Here is a 22,883-nt window from a genome sequence, read left to right as displayed (position 1 = left end):
AAGGAAAATTGTATTTCAAATTACAATTTATAAATTGGCGTATCTGCTTTCTATTTATAGCAAAGTATAATCTCTCTAGCTTCTATGAACTAACATATAAAATAGTAAAACTATGACAAGTGAATGTAAATCAGAGATTAACAAGTAAAAGTTTCATAATTATTAAAATCCATAAAAATGACTACCCAGTTTATTAATGTTATACTAATAAATTACAATATCTGCAATCAATAACATTCTATCCAATACTGATAATAACAATGTACCTCGTACATTGTATATATCTCGTAATATAAAAATTATATTTATGTATTGTTCATTACAAAGGAAAACTGCAAAATTATATTATCTTCGATTTTCATAACGGAGTAATTCATTGTAGTACTGTAATTAACAATATCGCTAGTCCTGCACAATTACAGTTTATGCCTTAAAACTATGCGTGTAAAAATACAAAAAAATTCTGTTCTTGATGGAGGCTAAAACGATTCTGTCTTTTTTCAGCTTAATATTAATTCTTCAAACTAACTTATTAACAAATATTTTATAAAAACACGAAAGTAGCAAATAATCTAAATAATTTTTTAAAAGTTTACGATTTTAATAGCACAGTAAAAAAAAAAAAAAAATCTCTAAAGAAGATTTCTTATTTCTAATTTGAATAACGAACAGTGGGAATCATTTCACCACCATTCACATTTTTACGATTTACAGTTCGATTTATACTGTTTCTCAACGTTATCGATACGCAAGCAACTTCAATTCAACTGAAAACATCCTCAGAAATATATCCTATTAAATATCCATAAAAACATTTTATTATTTTTTTTTTTTAACAAAACAAGCATTAAATTCTGAAAAATATTCACTTAAAAAATAAAATTTCTAAAGCGAATAATTTAACTTATTTAAAAAAAAAGTCAAGATTATTTTTCAGTTGAAAGAATCAATGCCTTTCACATGCTTATAAATTTCTTCTTCGTAGTCATTGCACCTAAATAAAATATTTTAATCATAAGTGACCCTGTTTCTTGGATTAATTAGAAAAACGTCACACAATCTATTAATTTAATATTGCAGTAAGAATTTTTTTATCAACATAAATCTTGTCATAAATAGTCATTGTTTTTATGAACGTGCCTGAGAAAATTTATTTTCTCACTTAAGTATATAAATTAAATTTATAGTAGAGATAAAAAAATAAGTGAAAATTATTATAACAATTTTATAGACTCGGAATTAATTTTTTTGTGTTATTCGGCAAAGTTAATGGAAAAAGCGTCTCTGAATTTTTTATATAAAAAGAGACCACGGTATCTCTAAATCTTATGAAATATTACTTTTTTGGTACGTTTTTGCTTTTCCGCCTTTTTTCATAATATCAATAACAGCTTGAATTTTATTTTAATTTTTATTCTAAGGGAATTTTCTAAGTAAAGAGTCGTGTACCTTTTATATTTTATGTTGGTCACTATGAATAAAAAATATTATGTGTTTCAGTACAACACGCACATAAATTTTGCTGATTTAAATGTATATGAAAATTAGACCAACATATCTATGTGTTAATATTAATTTAAATGTTAGTAAAAGATTTTTGAAAGTATATATTTGAAGCGAAGCTTTATATGGAAGTGAAACCTGGACGAAAGGAGTACATGAGAAGAAAAGATTAGAAGCTTTTGAAATGGGGTGCTATAGGAGAATGTTAAAAATCAGATGGGTGGTAAAAGTGACAAATGAAGAGGTGTTGCGGCAAATCGATGAAGAAAGAAGCATTTGGAAAAATATAGTTAAAAGAAGAGATAGACTTATAGGCCACATATTAAGTCAGTCATCCTGGAATAGTCGCTTTAATAATGTTGGGAGAGATAGGAGGCAAAAATTGTGCAGGCAGGTAACGTTTGGAAAATGTAAAACAAATTGTTGGGGATGTATGATGTAGGAGATATACCGAAATTAAACGACTAGCACTAGATAGGGAATCTTGCAGAGCTGCATCAAACCAGTCAAATAACTGAAGACAAAAAAAATTAATTTAAAGTTCTTAGTTTACTTTTTAAGTAAACCTATATTCAATCACCTCCGTGATTGAATATAGGTTCATCTATCAAGAATTTACTGCCACATAAATCGTTTATAAATTCGTTGATTTTTTTTTAAATTACAATAAACGTATTTGATGTGCCGATGAGTTCTTTGATTAATTTTTTGATTTCCGTTAATTTTTACGGCCATATGTTTTTCTTCTTTTTATTCAAAAACTTTATTGTATTTTCATTCTTCGGAACTGCAGTTGTAATTATTATTTTGTGTGTTTTTTTATTTTTATTGTTGATATAATTACCTTTCAGTTTTTTCGCCAGTAAAGCTCAATTTCACAACCAGTTTGTTTTTCAATAAGTCTTATCGGTGCTAACTACGTCATGGTACGGTTCAAGAAAGGTCAGTAATCATTAAAATTAGTTGATGATAGAATACCACCGGGCACCAGCTCACAGATGGTTTAGCTTTATTTTGTCTTTCATACACAGATGTGACTTCTCCGTAACATCTAAACTCAAAATAGCACTTTCCCTGATCCCATTCAACGAAGAGTCCACGAAGATTCCCACATCGCATCACGGTACTGACAACACAATGAGAGATTGGAAGAGAAAGTGGTGAACAAATCGAGTCCATATATTAACTTTACCTTGACAAACAAAAATTCTCAATATTTATGTAAAATCAATAAAGTTCAAGACCTAAGAATCCGACTGAATATCTTGGGCTTCACTTAAAAGTACGTCTTACCTGAAAAGCACTTATGTGAAAAATATATTTACATTTACTATAAACTATGATTTCATAATTTACAAATCTAAAATTTTATTTATTTACAAAAAAAAAACTAGTTTTATACTAAAAATAGACTTCTACAATCCCCTCTCTACATAATGCAACAGTGGTTTATTTCAAAATACAGCACTATTGAAAATAATTTTTATTCTTGATATTTTTAAAATAAAAATAATGTATTTTTAAAATACAAAATGTTAAACAATTATTTTTTAAATATTTGAAATCCACTTTAATTCCCTGGTGTATATCCAGTTGCATCGAAACACACGGAGTTTTGAATAATTTCACCATTCGCAAACATAATTAACATTTTAGCACCGTTTGAATAAGAAGACAATACCGCTTGGAACACTTATACTATTACAGTCCTCGAAGTTATTTTTTCAATTATTTACACATGTCCATGACTCATTAACAAATAAAAATTCATTACATTGGATATCTTCTCTATCAAAACATTATCCGTTTATTATGTCAATTATACAGGCTCATTCACAGGAACCGGATGTTTTTGAAGTGGGTTGTACTCGGGCGTTAGTGGTGGGAGGGGCAGGTGGCTGGTGTCTGACGTTTCCTTTGTTCATAGAATTTATATTTTAGTCGTTGAGATGGAGCCGTGGACGCTAGACCAACGCCTGTACGCGTATGACAGTTTTGAGCGAAATGACGAATCCGTAACTGCTGTTCAGCGAGATTTCCGCCGTCAGTTTAATATCCATCGTAATGCAAATGTTCCTTCTCGTAACAAAATATTGCGATGGGTAAACAACCTTCGAACAAGCGGTTCAATATTGAAGAAAACACCACCGGGTCCCCGACAAACTGCTAGCACTCCGGAGAACATCGAACGAGTAAGGGAAGCCATTGTCAGAAGCCCACGCCGCTCTATTCTGAGGCATTCAGCAGCGCTTCAAATGAGCACAAGTACGGTAAGACGAATTCTGCATTCAGACCTGCATTTCCATCCTTACAAGATAGCCGTCGTGCAGCAGTTAAACGAGCAAGATTTCACGCAGCGATTACAATTTTGTCGACAAATGCTTTCCATTTTTGAAGAAAATGAAAATTTTTTATCGTTAATGAGTGACGAAGCCCATTTTCATCCGAATGGCTTCATCAACAAACAGAATTGCCGGTATCGGGAAGAAAGAAACCCACATCAGCTTCACGAGACCACTTCATAGCCCAAAGGTGACTGTCTGGTGTGCAATAGGAAAGGTCGGTGTTATTGGACCATATTTTTTTGAAGAAAATGACGCTACCGTAACTGTAACAGCTGATCGTTACATTGCGATGTTGAATACATTTTTCATCCTCGAGTTACGAAACCAGGGAATCTATTATCAAAATATGTTATTCCAGCAGGATGGAGCTACAGCGCACACAGCGAGGGCAACGATGGATGTTCTCCGTAACTTGTTTCTGGGACGGATCGTTTCCAAATTCGGCGACATTCCTTGGCCGCCTCGGTCCCCCGACTTGAGTAGTTGTGATTTTTTTCTGTGGGGGTTTCTAAAATCGCGTTCATTGGAGAACCTAAAGATCGCAATTCGTCATCACGTCACCCAGATTGATGTAGACATGCTGCAAAGAATTGAGGCCAGTTACCGTGAAAGGCTACAACAATGTATTGCCCAAAATGGACATCACTTGCCGGACAAAATTTTTCGTTCATGAGTATGTAACATGCTTTGATTTAACAAGTGTTTCAGTATCAATAAAACTTTTTTAAAGTAAATATTCAATTTTTTATGATTATTTTAAAAACATCCGGTTCCCTTGAATGACCGTGTACTACAAATAAAAGTAAATGTATACGACTGATAAAATAAAATAATGGAATTTTAAGAAATTAAATTACCTGATTAGCTTATATAAAGATATTTCTGCAAGTAATTTAATAAGGTTTGCATTGTTGTAGATTAGTAGTTGTAATCATAACTGACTCAGGTACAAAACAGCTTAGGTTTGGATCTTGCTACAACATGCTAATAGGAAAGAATTGTTTGTGAAATTATTAATACTCAGGACGGTTCGTAATGAAAACCATTTTCTGTTTAACAGTGAACTCGATGGTACAGTGTTTGAAGGATTTTGAATATTTTAAAATTGTAATTGAGTATGTAAAGTTGAAAAAACTCAAAAAATATGATAAATTAAACAAAAACTTCCCTTAAACAATTTTCATCATAACAGGCGGGAAAAATAGATCAGAATAGAAAAAGAGATTAATAACCTAAAATATCGAAATCATACCAGCTGTACGTATGACAATTTCTTTAATACCTTTAAATTGTTTAATGTGTATTCAAGTCTGTTAAATAGACCACTAACAATTATATATTTTTTCGAGTGGATCAGGTTTGATTACATTTTAAATACATTTCAGTTTTTAATTAAGAATGTATTGTCAGAGGGAATTGCAATTTTGAAAATATCACATATTTACATCAAAATGCAAAACACTCGTACCATTTATATTCTTATTTCTCTCTCTCTCTCTCTCTGTGTGTTTTCGCGCGCGCGCGCGTGTTTGGTTGTACATTTTTATTTCTTTGGCTACTATAATTTAACTTTTCCAACTTTGCTGACGTGTTTACGTAAAAGTTCTGTATTCCCTAGATGGTCACGATAGAAGCAAAGGAACTTTATCATTGTAATTTTAACATTTTTTTAATATAAAAAAATGTTACTAGAAACTCATTATTAAATAAAACAAGCATGCGATGCCAAAAATATTAATTATTTTCCTACTTAAAATGCAGACTTCATAAGAAATAATTAAATATTTAATTAATTTCGATATTTAAGGATGATAATCTTTACGTTTTTTTTTTTTAAGAAACGTAGTTAACAGTTTATTCACAGACTGGGTAAAAGGTGAGTGTAATTTTAATACTAATTGAATTTTTCCTTCTAAGATATTCATATTTCCATAAAAAAATATTGGGCTTTGAACTGAAGCCTTCTACTCCCAGAATGGTAGTGTCAGTTTGTTCGATACATTGTTTTAAATGTTTCTTAAAGAAGAAAGCTTATTTTTTTCTTACCAATTTTTCTACAGTTTCTGTTCACGTTAAATCAGTAATTTAAAATCTCTAATTCGTAATCAGATACCTCAAAAATTCCAATGTTTTGTTACGCTATAAGATTTAAAAAGAAATACTACTTAAATATAATAGAAAAACATTTGTTTGTAAATATGTTAACTAATAAATTTGAAATTTATATTTGTGAACAAGTAGTATAAAAAAAATTCCAAGGAATTTCTGGAAGCACGAGATATTTCCACGTATTCCTTATCTTGAATGTTTATTATTAAAATAACTTTTTATGTAGTGTGACTGTCCAATATTCTAAAAAACAACTAACGTGATAGCAAATTAATATAAATTTTTGTTCTATTTATCTTAACTATTGGGGGGATTATTCGAACAATTTTGCTCATATCTTTTATTTTATACATGAAAAATATCAATTTTCAAATGTATGAAATTGGTTGCTTATTTGTTCCTCTTGATTTAAATGGTAAAACTATTCGATAAAGTTAATATAAACAGTGAAAAATAATAACTGAAAAGGTATAGGAATTCTATATACAAATTTCCTAACACTATTGCAAAAATCATGAGAACATTTGAAAGTAGTTTCCGGTAGTAAAACAAAAAACATCATAAAACTCTTTTCAAAGGAAATAAAATAATTGCAAACATATAACTGAATGAAGGATTTGAAAAAAGACATTGATGGAAAGAATGCATAGATATAAAAAATATTATATTAAATCTCAATTATTTTTGCTAGCTGAAATTGACAAGAAATAACAAGAAACCGCCAAAGACGGAAGAATAGAAATTTACTGCAATACTAGTTCATATTTCCTCACAAATATTAGCAGCAATACTTTCCTAATAACAACATTAATTGTATTGTACATACGCAAACATTTTTTAAATTAGTATGTGAGCAGATTTATTTTATAAAATCGTATGTCTACTTTTATGTGAAATTGTTTATTATATTTTACATGAAACTGATTTTAACTCATTTGAGACGATAAAAATTTTAATCTAAATATTTAGTTGTTTAACCTGAAACAGTACTTTAAATATCGTGTTTAAAAAAGATAACAACTTTTTTATTAGAACTTTTTTATAACAACTATTTTTTTTCACAACTTGCTCAATCATTGAAATAATTCACCAAAAAAAGGAAAACGTTTCGAAAGGTAATTACTTCTAATTTTATTTCTCTTAATATGAATAATTCATACTTCAGTTGTTCTTATTGCAATTATAAATACTTAAATATGAAAATATAATATTTCTGTATTAATTAATTAGTTAGGATGGTATTAAGACAAGGATTGCCAAATTAAAAAAAAAAAAAAATGTTTTCATTTAGAGCCAACAATTTGAAAAATGAAAACAAAAATTAATATTTGGAAATAAATTAAATTCAGTAAAATTTATTTTAATTTTTTATTACTTTTGATAAAAAAAATTATTATACAAGTAATATAAAAAATATATTCAATCATGTGAAATTTATCAGAATCATTGAAAACTAATATTGAATTAGAACAAATTGAAAAATGAGCCCATGTTATAAATTAAACGAATAAATATTATTTGAAGTTTAAATATTTCCTAATTAACTTGTCACATCAGTTGTTTAACAGCTGATTTTCGAAGTCAAAGTTTTGAGGTTCTAATACTAGTAAAAGCTAGTTGCTTTTACTAGGATTTGAATACTAGACATCAAATACCGGTGTACCTTGGTAGTTAGGGTTCAATTAACCCACACGTCTTGGGAATGCTCCGGCCTGAATCTGTGTAATCTCTACACCTCATTCAAATGTCATAGTTATTATCCTCATCTCATTGGGCCGTGGGGGGATTGCTTATTTTTCATTTGTTCAGCTGAGTGCAACGTATACATTAGGGAAATAAAATAGTAATTATTGATTTTGTTTTCTTACTGAAGTTTTATAAATCTTAGCCACAAAGATCTAATAAAAAATTTCTTTCAGAGCTTTCACAAATAATTTTTTTTCTCTACATTCCTGAGCCGAACATCCAATTAAGTATAGACCCAGGGACGTGTCTTTTGACTCTAAGGCGGTCTTCCCGCCCACCGGTTTTACACCCGGCACGGCAGATCAACCGCCCAGGTATTAGATCATTTCTTGCCTGCCTCTAATTCCCGCCGACAAGGGCAAAGCCCAGCTATGCCGTTCCCCACCCCCGCCAACAGAAACCGGGTATCGGTCTTTATGGCATTTGTCTCAAACCGGTGCGACCAGCACAATGAGCGCACGCACTCCCAAAACCGGCCACACCGGCCGGGTCTAGGTCTTTTAATTTTATCCCCGCGAAATCTCCTCGGAGTCCCCGTCCCCTCGCCGAAACCTGCACGCCAGGGCATACAGGCTCTCAGAGACGGGGCTGTCCACCTATCCCTATTTACGATTGAATCTAACGATTCCTTCGTCCCGCCTCCTCTTCCTTAGTGCGAAGAACCGTACCGGCGAAATTGTTAAAAACGTTCCAGTTTTGCTCCCTCTTTAGCGACCACTCTACTATGTTATTCGTGTTCAGGTTATTGATTGCTATGAATTGTCTGTATTGTGCCCATCTCCAGCATTCGAAAATTGTATGCTCTGCGTCGTCCACCTCCTGGCAGTAGTTGGAGTTGGGTGTGTCTCTCTTGCCGAATCTTTTTAAACAGTAACCAAAACATCCATGACTCGACATCATCTGTGTTATGTAAAAGTTCACCTCGCCATGTTGGGGATCCAGTCATGCATCCAAATCACTTATTAACCTTCTGGTCCAGGCCGCAGCGTTAGTCTCTGCCCCTACTTCCTTCCACCACTGTCGGTTCATCGCCTCGGTCTCAGGTCTACTACACCCTTCCGCTCTCACTTTTCTGCTCTTGATCTGAAGTTCTATCGGCGGGACCGACGCAAGCACACATATAGCTTCATATGACAGGGTACGATACCCTGCCACCACTCTCAACAATGCCGTTCTGTGCATTCTTCGCAGTTTATCCTTGTTTCTTTGTATCCTGATTGCATCAGCCCAAACCGGCGCCGCGTATAACGCCGCAGACACCCCCGCCGACGCAATCAGTTTCCGTTTGGAGGTCTCCGGTACTGTGTGTTCCACGAATAATCTCCTGATGTTTTTTATGGTGAGCCCTACTTTTTTGCACACATTTTCTATATGCCCACCAAACTTGAGATTTTATCTATTGTCACCCATAGGTATTTTATAACCTTGACCTCAGTTATAACCTCTCCACGGATCGCGACCCAAACGCCGCGCAGTCTTCTCCTACCCGTGAAGAGGATACAGTTGCTTTTTGCCGGGGACATCTCCATGTTGTTGTTTATTAGCCAGTTGTCTATGAGTTGGAGGGAGCCATTTGCTTTATCCTCTGCATCACCAATTTCCTTATCTTTCACCAATAGTGCAAGATCGTCAGCGTAAGTGACTACGCTGACTCCTTCCGGATAAGGCAACCGGAGCAGCCGGTCGTAACAGATGTTCCATAGCAAGGGGCCTAACACAGACCCCTGCGGAACTACACCGAAGACCGGAAATCTCACCACCTCCTCCAAAGTGTGAACCTCCGTCCATCTATCAGACAGGTAGCAGTCAACCTGGTTTAGCAAGTGGTCGCTAACATTCACTTCTCTGAGCACAAACAAATTAAAATTTATGAATATAAAACTAATACGTAACTACTTAAGAATGATCTTGAAGAAGACAGCATCATGAACTATATTAAAAATTAAGAAAAATACTGAAATGGACCAGCTTGTTAGCGCTAGTCTTCCCGTGCTGGATGTTATTAGTTCTAGGCCCGGCTGAACTAATTATATCTTTACTTTTTAATTTTATATATTCTAGTGTTACCGTGATAATAACAGAATATTCTCCCTGACCAACGTTTTGTAGTTGGTTTCTTATCACTAACACATTTTGACACGTTTTCCAAAGGTTCAGTAATTGTCTGAAATAATTTTAAAAACATTATATTCATCTCATCTTCCTCTTTAAAATACTTTTGTAATATTTTTGGAGTGAAAATATTAATTACAAAGTTAATAATAATAATAAAATTAATATAACAAATATTAATGGCAAATCAAGGGACACACTGCTTTGGAAATTGAATTAACAGCTGCTACCATGGGTAATTTAAACTTACGTAACATTACCAATATATAAACAAAAATCATGTAAACATTTAGATGAAGTATCTGAAATATGACTTCTATTAACTGTTTCTATCCAGAGGGGAATTAGCCTCCAGCTACTAATTCCTAGTAAGTTAATATGACATATCATGGACGAATTTGGTTTCATTTATATATTTATTTAATATATATATATATATATATATATATATATATAAATAACTATTACTATTAAATTTTATTTGTGAAGCTGTTATAGATACTTTTCCAGAGAATCACACTATCAGAAATTATATAAATTTCTTCTGGCTTCTTTTATAACTTCTTAAAAAATAGATTGATTTACTTAATTTTCAATAAAATAATACAGTAATCTATTAAAATAATTTAACGAATGTCGATTGCAATGTAAATTTTCTGAAGTCAGATTTCAGTCAATCACCTGGTTACAAATGCATGATTCTTCTAGCCTTGAAAATATGCATGGTATATATATTCCCTAGAAACTCTAAAATATGACTTTTAGAAAGTATGTGTTAGTTAATGTTGTTATATACAATACCAGTTTTCAATTTATATTTAATACTTCTATGATTATTTCACGTTAACATGTTACTTTATTTTAGTAACTATATTTAAAACTAGGTATTTGTAGGTTTCAACTGTTTCTGTTTCAATTGTTAGACATTGAATTATCGATCCGATATGATACACCCATAATTGAAAAATGCTCTACTGCGTCATTAATTTATCCGTGCATTTAATTCTATCATGCACTTTACCACAAAAACTTGACTCCATCATGCGAGTGATAATGATTTGAAGTTAGTAAAAAGGAAGACAGAGGATATCATTTTCTTTAATTTTGTAGATAAATAAAAACTTGAAAATTTTCTTGTGGGATGTCGAACAAAAAGTTTTGTAAGAGGATCTTTAAAAATATAAAGCGTATTGTAGGGTTTCTCATCGAATTTATTCATGAAAATTATTTAAAAAATAAATAAGTAAATAAAAATAATTGAAGATTACGTGAAAGATTATATCTAAATACGTTACTTAAAGTTTTATATTTTCATCCTGTGTTTAGATAGATCTGTTACATTACTTGTTTAAAATAAGATCCTAATTGGTTCTTCCGTAGTACGGTATATTTTTATATTCTATTCTTTTCTTATTTTTAATTTCTATTTGAGTAGCTTTTCTTTAAAATACCTAATTACTATATACATTATTTTTACTTCCATCCTAATAATAAAAATTATTTACGTAAAAAGTAATAAGAAAGGGAGTCCGACAACGATGTTCCCTATCTCCGTTACTTTTTAATCTTTACATGGAACTAGCAGTTAATGATGTTAAAGAACAATTTAGATTCGGAGTAACAGTACAAGGTGAAAAGATAAAGATGCTACGATTTGCTGATGATATAGTAATTCTAGCCGAGAGTAAAAAGGATTTAGAAGAAACAATGAACGGCATACATGAACTCTTACGCAAGAACTATCGCATGAAAATAAACAAGAACAAAACAAAAGAGATAGTAGAATTTTGTTATTTGGGAAGTAGAATTACTAAAGATGGACGAAGCAGGAGCGATATAAAATGCCGAATAGCACAAGCTAAACGGGCCTTCAGTAAGAAATATAATTTGTTTACATCAAAAATTAATTTAAATGTCAGGAAAAGATTTTTGAAAGTGTATGTTTGGAGTGTCGCTTTATATGGAAGTGAAACTTGGACGATCGGAGTATCTGAGAAGAAATATTAGAAGATTTTGAAATGCGGTGCTATAGGAGAATGTTAAAAATCAGACTGGTGGATAAAGTGATAAATGAAGAGGTATTGTGACAAATACATGAAGAAAGAAGCATTTGGAAAAATATAGTTAAAAGAAGAGACAGACTTATATGCCGTATACTAAGGCATTCTGGAATAGTCGCTTTAATATTGGAAGGACAGGTAGAAGGAAAACATTGTGTAGGCAGGCCACGTTTGGAATATGTAAAACAAATTGTTAGGGATGTAGGATGTAGAGGGTATACTGAAATGAAACGACTAGCACTAGATAGGGAACCTTGGAGAGCTGCATCAAACCATTCAATTGACTGAAGACAAACAAAAAACGTAAAAAGTCAGCTAAGTTTCCGCTGAAAGAAAAGAAAGACGCTGTAATAGTTAGTAGAGAAAATTACAAGGTCTCTTTTTGTATTTAGTTTCTGTGTAATTTATTCATATAATTTTATTTAAAATCAAATTTTCTACAAGATATGTTTAAAATGTTTATGTGTTTATTACCAATGTAACAAAATTATTTTACGCCTAACATAAAATAGTTTGTTTTTCGACCCAATCTTTTGTGTTTTATTCAAGATTCCTTGAAAATACTAAAGAAAATAGTTCATATAAACATAGGTCCCAAAATGCTACGTTAGCGAGTGTTGGGTAGTGACAAATTTCTTCATGATTTCTGCCGCCTGGATAAAATTATGCCAATGAGCAAAAAAAGGTCGATGGTCCTATTTTTTTTTTCTTGTTTAATTTTTCGGTTCAGATTTCATAAAAGGCTTCAAATTTACCCGTCAATTAAGGTGTCAAGAATAACAGTCAGGCTTAATTTTAGTCAAGGCGCAGAAATCATGGCGAAATCAGTCGCCACCCAACACTGACTAAGGAAGCGTTTCGGAACCTATGTTTATATGAATTTTCTTCTTTATTTAAATATTTCAAATTATTCCCTTTCAAATTAAGTTTTCACATATTGTTTCTGTATTATTTTTCTTTATTATCTATCACTATAAAATTACTTTTATTTATTTGAATTTATTTGAATAAAATAATAAAACAAAGTATATTATTTCAATAATTGTTATTCTAGAATACACCTACTTTATTTTACAAGAATCTTCTTACTTTAGATTATATAGCACCTTTTAAGTAACTTATTTTTAGTAACTCTTTTTTTTTGTTACTTGCAATACTTAAATGAAAAAATATTTATGATATCAACATTATATCTGTAGATTTCAGTGCTCCAGCAAAAAAAAATTACGTTAAATTTCAATGTTTTATGTATTAAGATTAAATTTAAATAGAAGTATTAGAATTTTTTATTTTTTTCATTTTTGAATGAAATTTTACACAAAGATTTTAGTGTTTTACACGAGCCTTTATGTAAATAAATTCACTTAAAATTGTTTTTCACCTTCTATTAAATGTTTTAAGACTTTAGAAATAAAGGATTTGATTATATCTTAAATAAATGATCAACAGCTTTAGAATTATATACCAAACTGGATAAAGTATGTTGGTATGCAGGTCGTATTTATTATACCAAAATCTAAATTAAAAAAATTATAATAGAAAACTAATTGGAAGTTCTTTCATATTCAGTTTTGAAAAAAAATAACTTGGTTTTCTATCCGTATACGAGATTAAAACTAATAAAGAATGTAAGGATGGATTTTAAGCTGCTCTAGCAAAACTAATTGAAAATTAAAATTTTCTCTTTAAAAATAAAATTAAAAATAATTTTATTTAAATAAATGTTTAATTCAAGAAGGTTTATTTTTATTAAAAGTTATCTTTAATTAAAATAGTATTAAAAAATCTTATTTATAATTATTTAAAAACAAATTCTAAAAATTAGTTTATTGTTAAAATATTGTTAATTCAGTTTTATAAAACGTTAGTTTAGTTTTGGTACTGTTGATTGACAGTATAGATTTTTAATTATTCAAACTTCCAATAAGCAATACACAGTGAAAAGATTTAGCAGTCATTATAACTGAATACTTTTGTTTGCACAAGTGTCGAATGATCAATTTTCTTCAGTGTACAGACAGTTTATTTCACTAGAGTAATTTGAGTAATTTATTTTACGCCTTGACGAATAAACAATACATGCATGAGATTACTGGTTTTATGATTTTTCTTGAGATTTATTTTTCCTTCTATGTAATCTTTTCGCAACATAATTAAAAATTAAAGGAATAATTCTTCAGTAATAGAATAAATGCACTGAAAATTTTATTTCTTGCAATTACTTTCTAATGTCTTTGTAAACGATTTTTTGTGTCGTGCAATTTATGTATTTTTTAAAATTATTTCAAACGATTTTAGATACTTAATATTTTTTAATTAAATAGTATATTATTGCTGAAATTTACAGAAGAAAAGTGCAGATTTTGTTTAATTATTATGAGATCAATTAATTTAATTTTATATTATATTTATTTCAGATGCAACCGTCAAGCGACTAATGCAAAATAATTACTCTAGGTTATCATTTAAAACTCTTTACAATGTAAATAATAAACGGTCAGATTTTATTCGTAAAAAAAGAGCGAAAATGTTACTGATTTCATATATTTACTAATAGATTACATTATAATCTAAAATTTTGGAGAATATTGAAAATTCTTACTAACTGAGAAACGCACAAACCAGTCGTACAAAATATAGTTGAGAGTTCTTAAAGAATAAAATATTCTTTTACTCATAGGAATATTCTAATTACAAAGAAGATCTTTCCGGCCTTCATGAAGCAGCAAAGTACTCGTACAACATTTAGTACGTAGAATAAACCAATAGAAGATTTTTGTTACCTACCACTACTATTGAAATGAAAGAATTTATTTTAAATGAAATACTATAAAAAGAAATCAATTTCTTACGAGCCTGTAAATGAAACTAATCTCCTATCTGGTTATAATAATAGTTCATAGGCTTGTTATATTGGAAAACCGGGAAGGAAATTACAACGCTTAGTTAACTTTGGTAAACTAGAATTTATTACCTTTAATAGATATGCTAGAAACACTATTCACAAAAATCAAATTTTAATGCAAGTGGTAACTGTTAAAAGTTTATAATATTACTAACATTATTCATTTTTCTTTTATATAAATGTTCAAGACTAAAAATTAATTTGTTAGAACTTCACAAATACTTTTAGTATCACAGAAAGTCCCGAAAATCATAGCATAAAATTTATAAAAAAAAAAACTGAAAACTCAATGTCCGTGTGCAACAAATGGAAGAACATATATTTTTGTTTTAAAAAAATCTCAACATTTTAAACAGGAAGTTATCCTTTCGTATTTACAATAATACCAATAAATAAAAAATAAAATGAATAAATTGGCATTACGATTAAATACATGTTCTATTAGAAATTTTGACTTGGAGTAAATTTTTTACACAGTCTTACAGAAACATAAAATAAATAAATATCACGTTACAATGGAAAACGTTATTTTTAATATAAAAAACCACTATAAAAACCAAAAATTTAGCTAATATATTTATTTGGGTAGTTTCTGAACACCATTCAAAACTATACAACAATTGCATCAAATTCAGCAAAAATATTTTTAACCCTTGATAATTGTGCATTAAATGAAAAATTGATTATTAAAGTTATTCTTGATTTGTAAGTGTAAACTCTTTTAATATTTTTAAAATTAATTCTAATTTCTTCAAGGATGTCTAACTAAAAGATAAAAACTATAAAAGTAAATGAATATTAATGAGAAAAAATTACAAAAATATTTTGTTTAATTAGAATGATTTTCTCAAGGAATTAATAGCTAATATCGGTTTTAGAACAAATGCAAGAGTTAAAAAAAAAGATTGTAGTTTAGAAGACACCCTACAACATGTATCATAAATTGTTACATTACATTACATCATAAATTAGGTATAAAACATCTATAGATTACTTTACATTCATACGCAACAAATATCTTACTCCACGAGCTTTATATTGTTTATTAGATTGAGAAATACCCTAACTATTATATGTATTTATGTATTTATTATATGGATCTAGCAGTTAATGATGTTAAAGAACAATTTAGATTCGGAGTAACAGTACAAGGTGAAAAGATAAAGATGCTACGATTTGCTGATGATATAGTAATTCTAGCCGAGAATAAAAAGGATTTAGAAGAAACAATGAACGGCATAGATGAAGTCCTACGCAAGAACTATCGCATGAAAATAAACAAGAACAAAACAAAAGTAATGAAATGTAGTAGAAATAACAAAGATGGACCGCCGAATGTGAAAATAGGAGGAGAAAAGATTATGGAGGTAGAAGAATTTTGTTATTTGGGAAGTAGAATTATTAAAGATGGACGAAGCAGGAGATATATAAAATGCCGAATAGCACAAGCGAAACGAGCCTTCAGTAAGAAATATAATTTGTTTACATCAAAAATTAATTTAAATGTCAGAAAAAGATTTTTGAAAGTATATGTTTAGAGTGTCGTTTTATATGGAAGTGAAACTTGGACAATAGTAGTATCTGAAAAGAAAAGATTAGAAGCTTTTGAAATGCGGTGCTATAGGAGAATGTTAAAAATGAGATGGGTTGATAAAGTGACAAATGAAGAGGTATTGCGACAAATAGATGAAGAAAGAAGCATTTGGAAAAATATAGTTAAAAGAAGGGACAGACTTATAGGCCATATACTAAGGCATCCTGGAATAGTCGCTTTAATATTGGAAGGACAGGTAGAAGGAAAAAATTGTGTAGGCAGGCCACGTTTGGAATATGTAAAACAAATTTTTAGGGATGTAGGATATAGAGGGTATACTGAAATGAAACGACTAGCACTAGATAGGGAATCTTGGAGAGCTGCATCAAACCAGTCAAATGACTGAAGACAAAAAAAAAAAATTATATGTATTGTTCAGGGTAAAATTTTACAAAGTTTCTTTGAAAAATCATGAATCTGGAAGTAGTAAGAAATTAAGTAATGATTAAGAAATTTTACAATTTTTCATTGAAATCGGAAAAAATAAATGACTATATAATACCATGACATATTCAAGACAACATACTTGAATTTTGGTACAGTTATTTATAAATCCGCATTAAAATTGTATCTTTGCGAAAGATACAGAAAAAAATACCTTTATTATTTAATTCTTTGTAACACTATAATTATGATTACTAAACAATAAATTTAAATCAAACAATGGCCAGCAATATGTAAAAATATTGTGTTTTTTTTTGTTTTTTTATAAAACCTTTTAGACATTATCTCAAAATAATTTTTGAAGCCAATGTACGTGATACAAAACTCATTAAAATATTTTAATTCATTTTTTCATGTTTTTTTTTTTTTTTTTTTTGTTTTCAATATAAGAAAATTTTGTAGTATTATATTTTCATTCATTTTAATTATTTCCAAATTTTGTAAAGAAAAGTAAGCAGTAAAACCTTAAATTATGAAATTATTACGACTCTTTTCAAGATCTGAATTTATTCAAAATCGGATATTTTATATAAAATTTATATTGAAGATAAATAATATATTTACGGAAAGAGCCGTAGCACTTGTTCACCACTTTATTGCTCTTAATTTAGAAAAATAAAATTATATCAATTTTTGGTTAAAGGGAATAAGTTTCAAAATGAATTCAAGCTACTGTAAAAAATACCTAATACATAATTTTTTTTTTTATTTTAAATGTATATTATATAATTATTTTTCGAATTAATCACTATTAATGCTCTCGCTTTGATCGTAAACGGACAAATAGTGATAATAAGTAAGATATACTTTTGTATTACATTTTTTTTAAGTGTTCAAGTTTGGCTGTTTAAATGTCTCCTACTCGCATGAAAACGCAAGTACCCTGAGTAGGAATTGATTAGTGAATTATTACGCTTCGTTTAATCCATAATATTAGCGGAATAAATGAATAATTTAAAAAAAAATGTTTGGTTGTAACAACGCTTCGATTTTAGAGTACAATTATTACCACTTATATGCAGAGAATTTTCTGTTATGATCATGTTTGTTTCATGAATTTCTGCAACACTGTTTGCATAGTTATTTACATAATTATACATATGTGTATAAAAAGAAAGTATGACACAGTTTCTTTAAGGTAAAAACGTTATGAATAATTGTTTTTAAAAAAAGAACGTTATAAAAGGCCAATAAATTTTAATTCAGTGATACAGTGAGATACCCCGTTCTGTGTTGGTAATCATCATTTACATGAATATCAAGGAAAAGAATTTACCACAATAAAATACAAAATATATTTCTAAAAACAAAGTAAGAAAAAATCTTTTATTAAATTTTAAACCTGGTAAAGGGGTACTCATTAGTATTTAGAATTAATACGAATCATTATTCAGATCCCGTGGTTTTCTCTAGCATGATATGTTTTGTCAGGCCTACTATTCCCCTTAAAAGCCACATAGCTACAAAGCTCATACTAAAGCCACATATTAAGTGAAATATTAAGTATTAAGTGTTACGTTGTACCGTATGTAATTAACTTATTTTATTTTTTTTTTTATTTTTTTTTTTTTTTAATTATAAGCAGAATACATGTTGGCTTTCTTTAATGTCTTCATAAAAAATTCGTTATCAAATTTTATAAAATCTATAATTCTGTTTTGTTACTATACGTAGTTTGTGTGACATATAAAATGCTAACTTCATTATTCATTACTCCAACAAACACTTCAATATTGAAAAAAATAAAATAAACCAGACAAAAGTTATTTCTCTATCAATATTTTTAGTTAATGAAGATTCTGTAAAACATTTTGATACAGAAAAATGAAGAATTTCATTATAAAATAAAATTTCTAATTCCTTTTTATAAGATAAATTATTTTACAGAGAAAATCAATTGCTGCAAGAGCGGACAAATCCAATTTTCAATTAAAAATAAGATTAATATAAATATTTTCTACTCGTTTATAATTTTAATTTTTGAGTAAAAATTTGTTATATTTATTACTCTATACTATTGCTTATTACTTGTTATTTATTACTATATTTCATTCTTATTTTTTATAGAATTATATGATTTGGCAAATTATTTTGCAGTAATAAACCTATGACGCCTATTTCTATAAATTAAAAGTGATTACTAAAAGGTATTTCTTTTTATTTTAATACTAAAAGTTTATGGGGCTCATAAATTCTGGATCTAAATACAATAACCACTTTTTCTTACTCTACGCAATATTTATATGAGTAAATTGATTTATGAAGTAATATTTGGTTGGAATACTGGTACTCTAATCTTATATTGTTGGTTTATGGTTATAATTTTATATAATAGAATAGTAATTGTTTTATTAGGAGATTATTGCATTCACTTTATATAAGGCTTCGGATTTTCTCAGTACAAACATTTTGCATGAGAAAAGTTCTCGTACAATAATAAAATAATTATAATTAATTAAATCTCAGTTGACGATTATTAATTTTATGCCATAATAATTTTTTTTTAATATCTTGGAATTTATAATCGATATAACATAATTCAAGAAAAATATTTGTTTATAATTTTTTTAAAAGTTTTAAATTGATTATTTACATAGTACAACTATGTTCTATTTGTATTCTTTAATTTTAGTCCCTATTAAAATTAAATAAATTGCAAGAAAACCACAAATCTAACACAAAGTATATCTAATATTTAAATAAATTTCTTTTTAAGTAAAAAAAAAGATCAGAATTTTTTATCAAATAGACTTTGATTAATAATGACTGAAAGCGAGATTAAATTAAATAGAAAGCAGTAAAGAGATATGAAAGCGTGAAAAGAGTTGAAAGATAACAGGATTAATACTAGAATTTAAGAAAACTCTTTTATCAGTAAGTATAGAAGAGAACAAGTAACAGTTATTCACCTTCTATAATATTATAAATATTTCGCTTTCCTTGGAGTTTTATGAACTTCTCGTAATTGGTAGACTTCATTCGATTTTAATTAACACAACACAACGCGGGGATCATTAATTATTCTTCAGTATGAGCCCTCTGAGGCAGGTTCCATTTTCCAGTTTTTAATTTGTATTATAAAGTTATTATTAAGAGAATTATTATATTAGTTTTAATAATTCACACATTAATTAATTCGAGCGTTTCGTTTTGTAAGTTAGTTTTTTAAAGAAAAATAACTGATTTTGTTTTATAATCGAAGGGCCGATATCAAGAGTTACGTCTAACAGATCCGCAGCGACATGCAATACGCGGACGCCACCATTCATCCACGGACGCTCTGGGCGAACTAAGCGTCGCCACATAGCGCTCCTACTGGGCGTCTTTAACACTATTATGTGACGTCACGGCCGCGTATGACCTAGGAGGGGCGTAGCTGCCTGAACATATTTCATCCCTATTACACAGGTAGCTTCAAAGAATATTATGCGTTTGCAACTACACCTACATATCATCATTCGACTATGACACTTTTTTTTTTGGTTGAAGTAAATTATGTGAGACGGTATTCTAATATAAAACTTTAATTTGGAACAATTGTTTTTTCTAAATATATTTTTAATTGATTTAATAATTAAAAAGTTTATTCAGGTATACATATCCTTTTATATGATTAAAAGAAACGGCATGCAATATTAAAGACGCTGATTATTTCCTTTAGAACAAATTTCTTATTTTATCAAGGTTCTTATGACAGGCGGAGATGTCGGATAAAAAATACCAACTTGCATAAACTGGAGTAAACAAAAGAACCCTGTAACAAAAAAAGTTAATCGAAAAACCGTTACCAATTTTTTTTTAATAATTTTATTTTTATCTTATAAAACTGTATTTTTCTCATCATATTTTTATAAATTTTTACGGTATTTTTGATAAATAGTCCAGAGACTCGGCTCCAGATTAAAAGTAGGGTTGTTCCGTTTTATTTTATTTAACATTATAATAAGTTTTCCACAGAAATCAAATTCAACCTATTACATGACGGTTCAAAACTATTAAAAAGTTCAAACGCTATTTTTTTTCATCAGTTATTTGATTTGCACAGACTGGCATAGTACAAAAAGAAGTAGAAGAGTGCCTTGAACTTCTTTCTGTACTCAGCCAGTCTCTAAGTTTAATATATTGTTTATACAATACATCTTTTTTTAGCTGTTTTATTTGTTCTAATGTAGTGTTCTTGTTTCATTCATAGTATTATTTTATATTATCCTAATACTCCAACTTTCCAGCTGACTTTCATGATTTTTCATTAAGATGTAGAATGGGAGCTAATTATATATATTGAATTATATATTGTAATTAGCTAGCTTTTGTAAATAATGTATTATGAAATAAATTACTGATGATTTTTGCCCTTTTTTTGCAGATTTTATTCTCTACACTTCTTTCTAAAAACAGATTCACAACCTGGGTTTCATATTTCATCTATCAACCTGTCCTTCGTTTTAAAAATTTTACTACAGATTTCATCATTTATAAAACATTTAACAATTACAAAATGGAAGACTATTCTATTTCATAAATGGGAAGAACAATTTTAAACCAATCTATTGCAAATGTTATCTATAATTTTCTTTATGATCTCAATTTATTATGATAGAGTTATTGATATGTTGTAACAACGAACATAAACTGATTGAAAAAAATGCAAAGATATATTTTGTTTTTCTTTCAAAATAAATATCTATAAAGAATGATGTGGATTGGTACTGCAAATTCATGAGAATGATGAAAAACATGTATGTATGAATATATATTTAATATTCAATATTGCATTTACGTTTATATTTTATAGATATTTATACCGAATATGCTCGTACACACATCAACTCTAAATATGGATCGACCCCAAATAATTGAATGTAATTTTCAGGAAAAAAGTTGTTAAAAAAGTTTTTCCCACAAATTAATTTTTTACCACAAATAAGAAATTAATTTCAAAATATATTACATATAATTACATCATTTTTAAAGGACTATAATTGTATTATTACTTTATAACTCTATCTTATAATATTATACATAATTGTGTAAATTCTGTATCTAGGTAGCATCGAAATAAAAAAAAAAAGTAAAATAGTGTACAAGATTTTTAGTAAGAATATACATATATATATATTTTTTTAAATAATAATGATTGCAAATTGAAAATGTTTATTTAAATATCTTTCTAAAATTCATGAAAAAATTGCATTAAAATATTGATTACATAAAAAAATTCATTCATAACATATGAACATTTGAAATGACGCTATAATTTACTTCCGTCTGAAAATAAAATGTTATTATTTGATTCTCCATTTCACACAATATCATCTTTGATTCCATGTAATGTTTTGTTAATGTAAAGTTTTATACAATTCCTACTCTATTCCTATCTGGTGTTTCATAACTTAACAATCCACTCAAATAATAATCTCAAGGAAATTTTTTTTTGTTAGCTGATGATTGTTGCTTCGAATGAAACAATTATAACTTTTCTTAAGATTATCCTTAAAAGGCTTGTTCAGTATTACATCCTAAACCTGTAACTTGAAAGTCATACCACCAGTAATTACAATTAAAACCGTGTTCATTTTTTTTACTTGCGATACATTTTCAGTCAAAAACTCCTGAGTGCCTAAAATGTCACCATGGACGTTGGTTTCTAAGGTTTACGTTTCTGGAGCAAAAAGTTTTAAGCCAATCTTTGACCAAAGACCCATCCAAACCTTTTTATTCGTAGGTGGTGTTTGTTTTTTTTTATTTTTCCAACGTTTTTCTCTTTAAGGCTACAAATGGTGGCAATTTTATCCATCACCTAAAATATATGCAGCATAGCAGATATCCGTGCTTTTTCATTTGCACTTGTTTAATTAACACAGATTTTTCACCTTTTGCATTGACTGTTGTGTTTGTAGGCATGACAAAAAAACGGGAGTTTGGTCAACATTACCAATTCTATCTACGGATAATTATGTGTTTTCCTTAAATTAATAACGTGGTTCTGCAAAGTAATAAGTTTTCCTTGTAATCCGCTGGTAATCGTTAAGTTTCTACGACGTTCCCCCATTCCTTTTCATCAT

At 29.1% G+C, this 22,883-nt stretch overlaps 1 protein-coding gene across 2 annotated transcripts in view; it reads right to left on the bottom strand.

Moving 5' to 3' along the window:
- LOC142329558 (5-hydroxytryptamine receptor 1-like) overlaps window positions 1-20,090 on the bottom strand; it is a 1,034,283-nt gene extending 1,014,193 nt beyond the window's left edge. For both annotated transcript variants that reach the window (XM_075374274.1, XM_075374329.1), the window contains exon 1: window positions 19,728-20,090. The gene's annotated coding sequence lies outside the window, so the exon portion shown is untranslated. The remainder of the gene's footprint in view (window positions 1-19,727) is intronic.
- Between the last annotated feature and the right edge of the window lie 2,793 nt (window positions 20,091-22,883).

Source organism: Lycorma delicatula, chromosome 1, assembly GCF_047948215.1.
Source record: "Lycorma delicatula isolate Av1 chromosome 1, ASM4794821v1, whole genome shotgun sequence".
Classification (NCBI taxonomy): domain Eukaryota; kingdom Metazoa; phylum Arthropoda; class Insecta; order Hemiptera; family Fulgoridae; genus Lycorma; species Lycorma delicatula.
The sequence above is the reverse complement of the archived record's forward strand: the minus strand, read 5'-3'. Positions and strand labels throughout refer to the sequence as shown.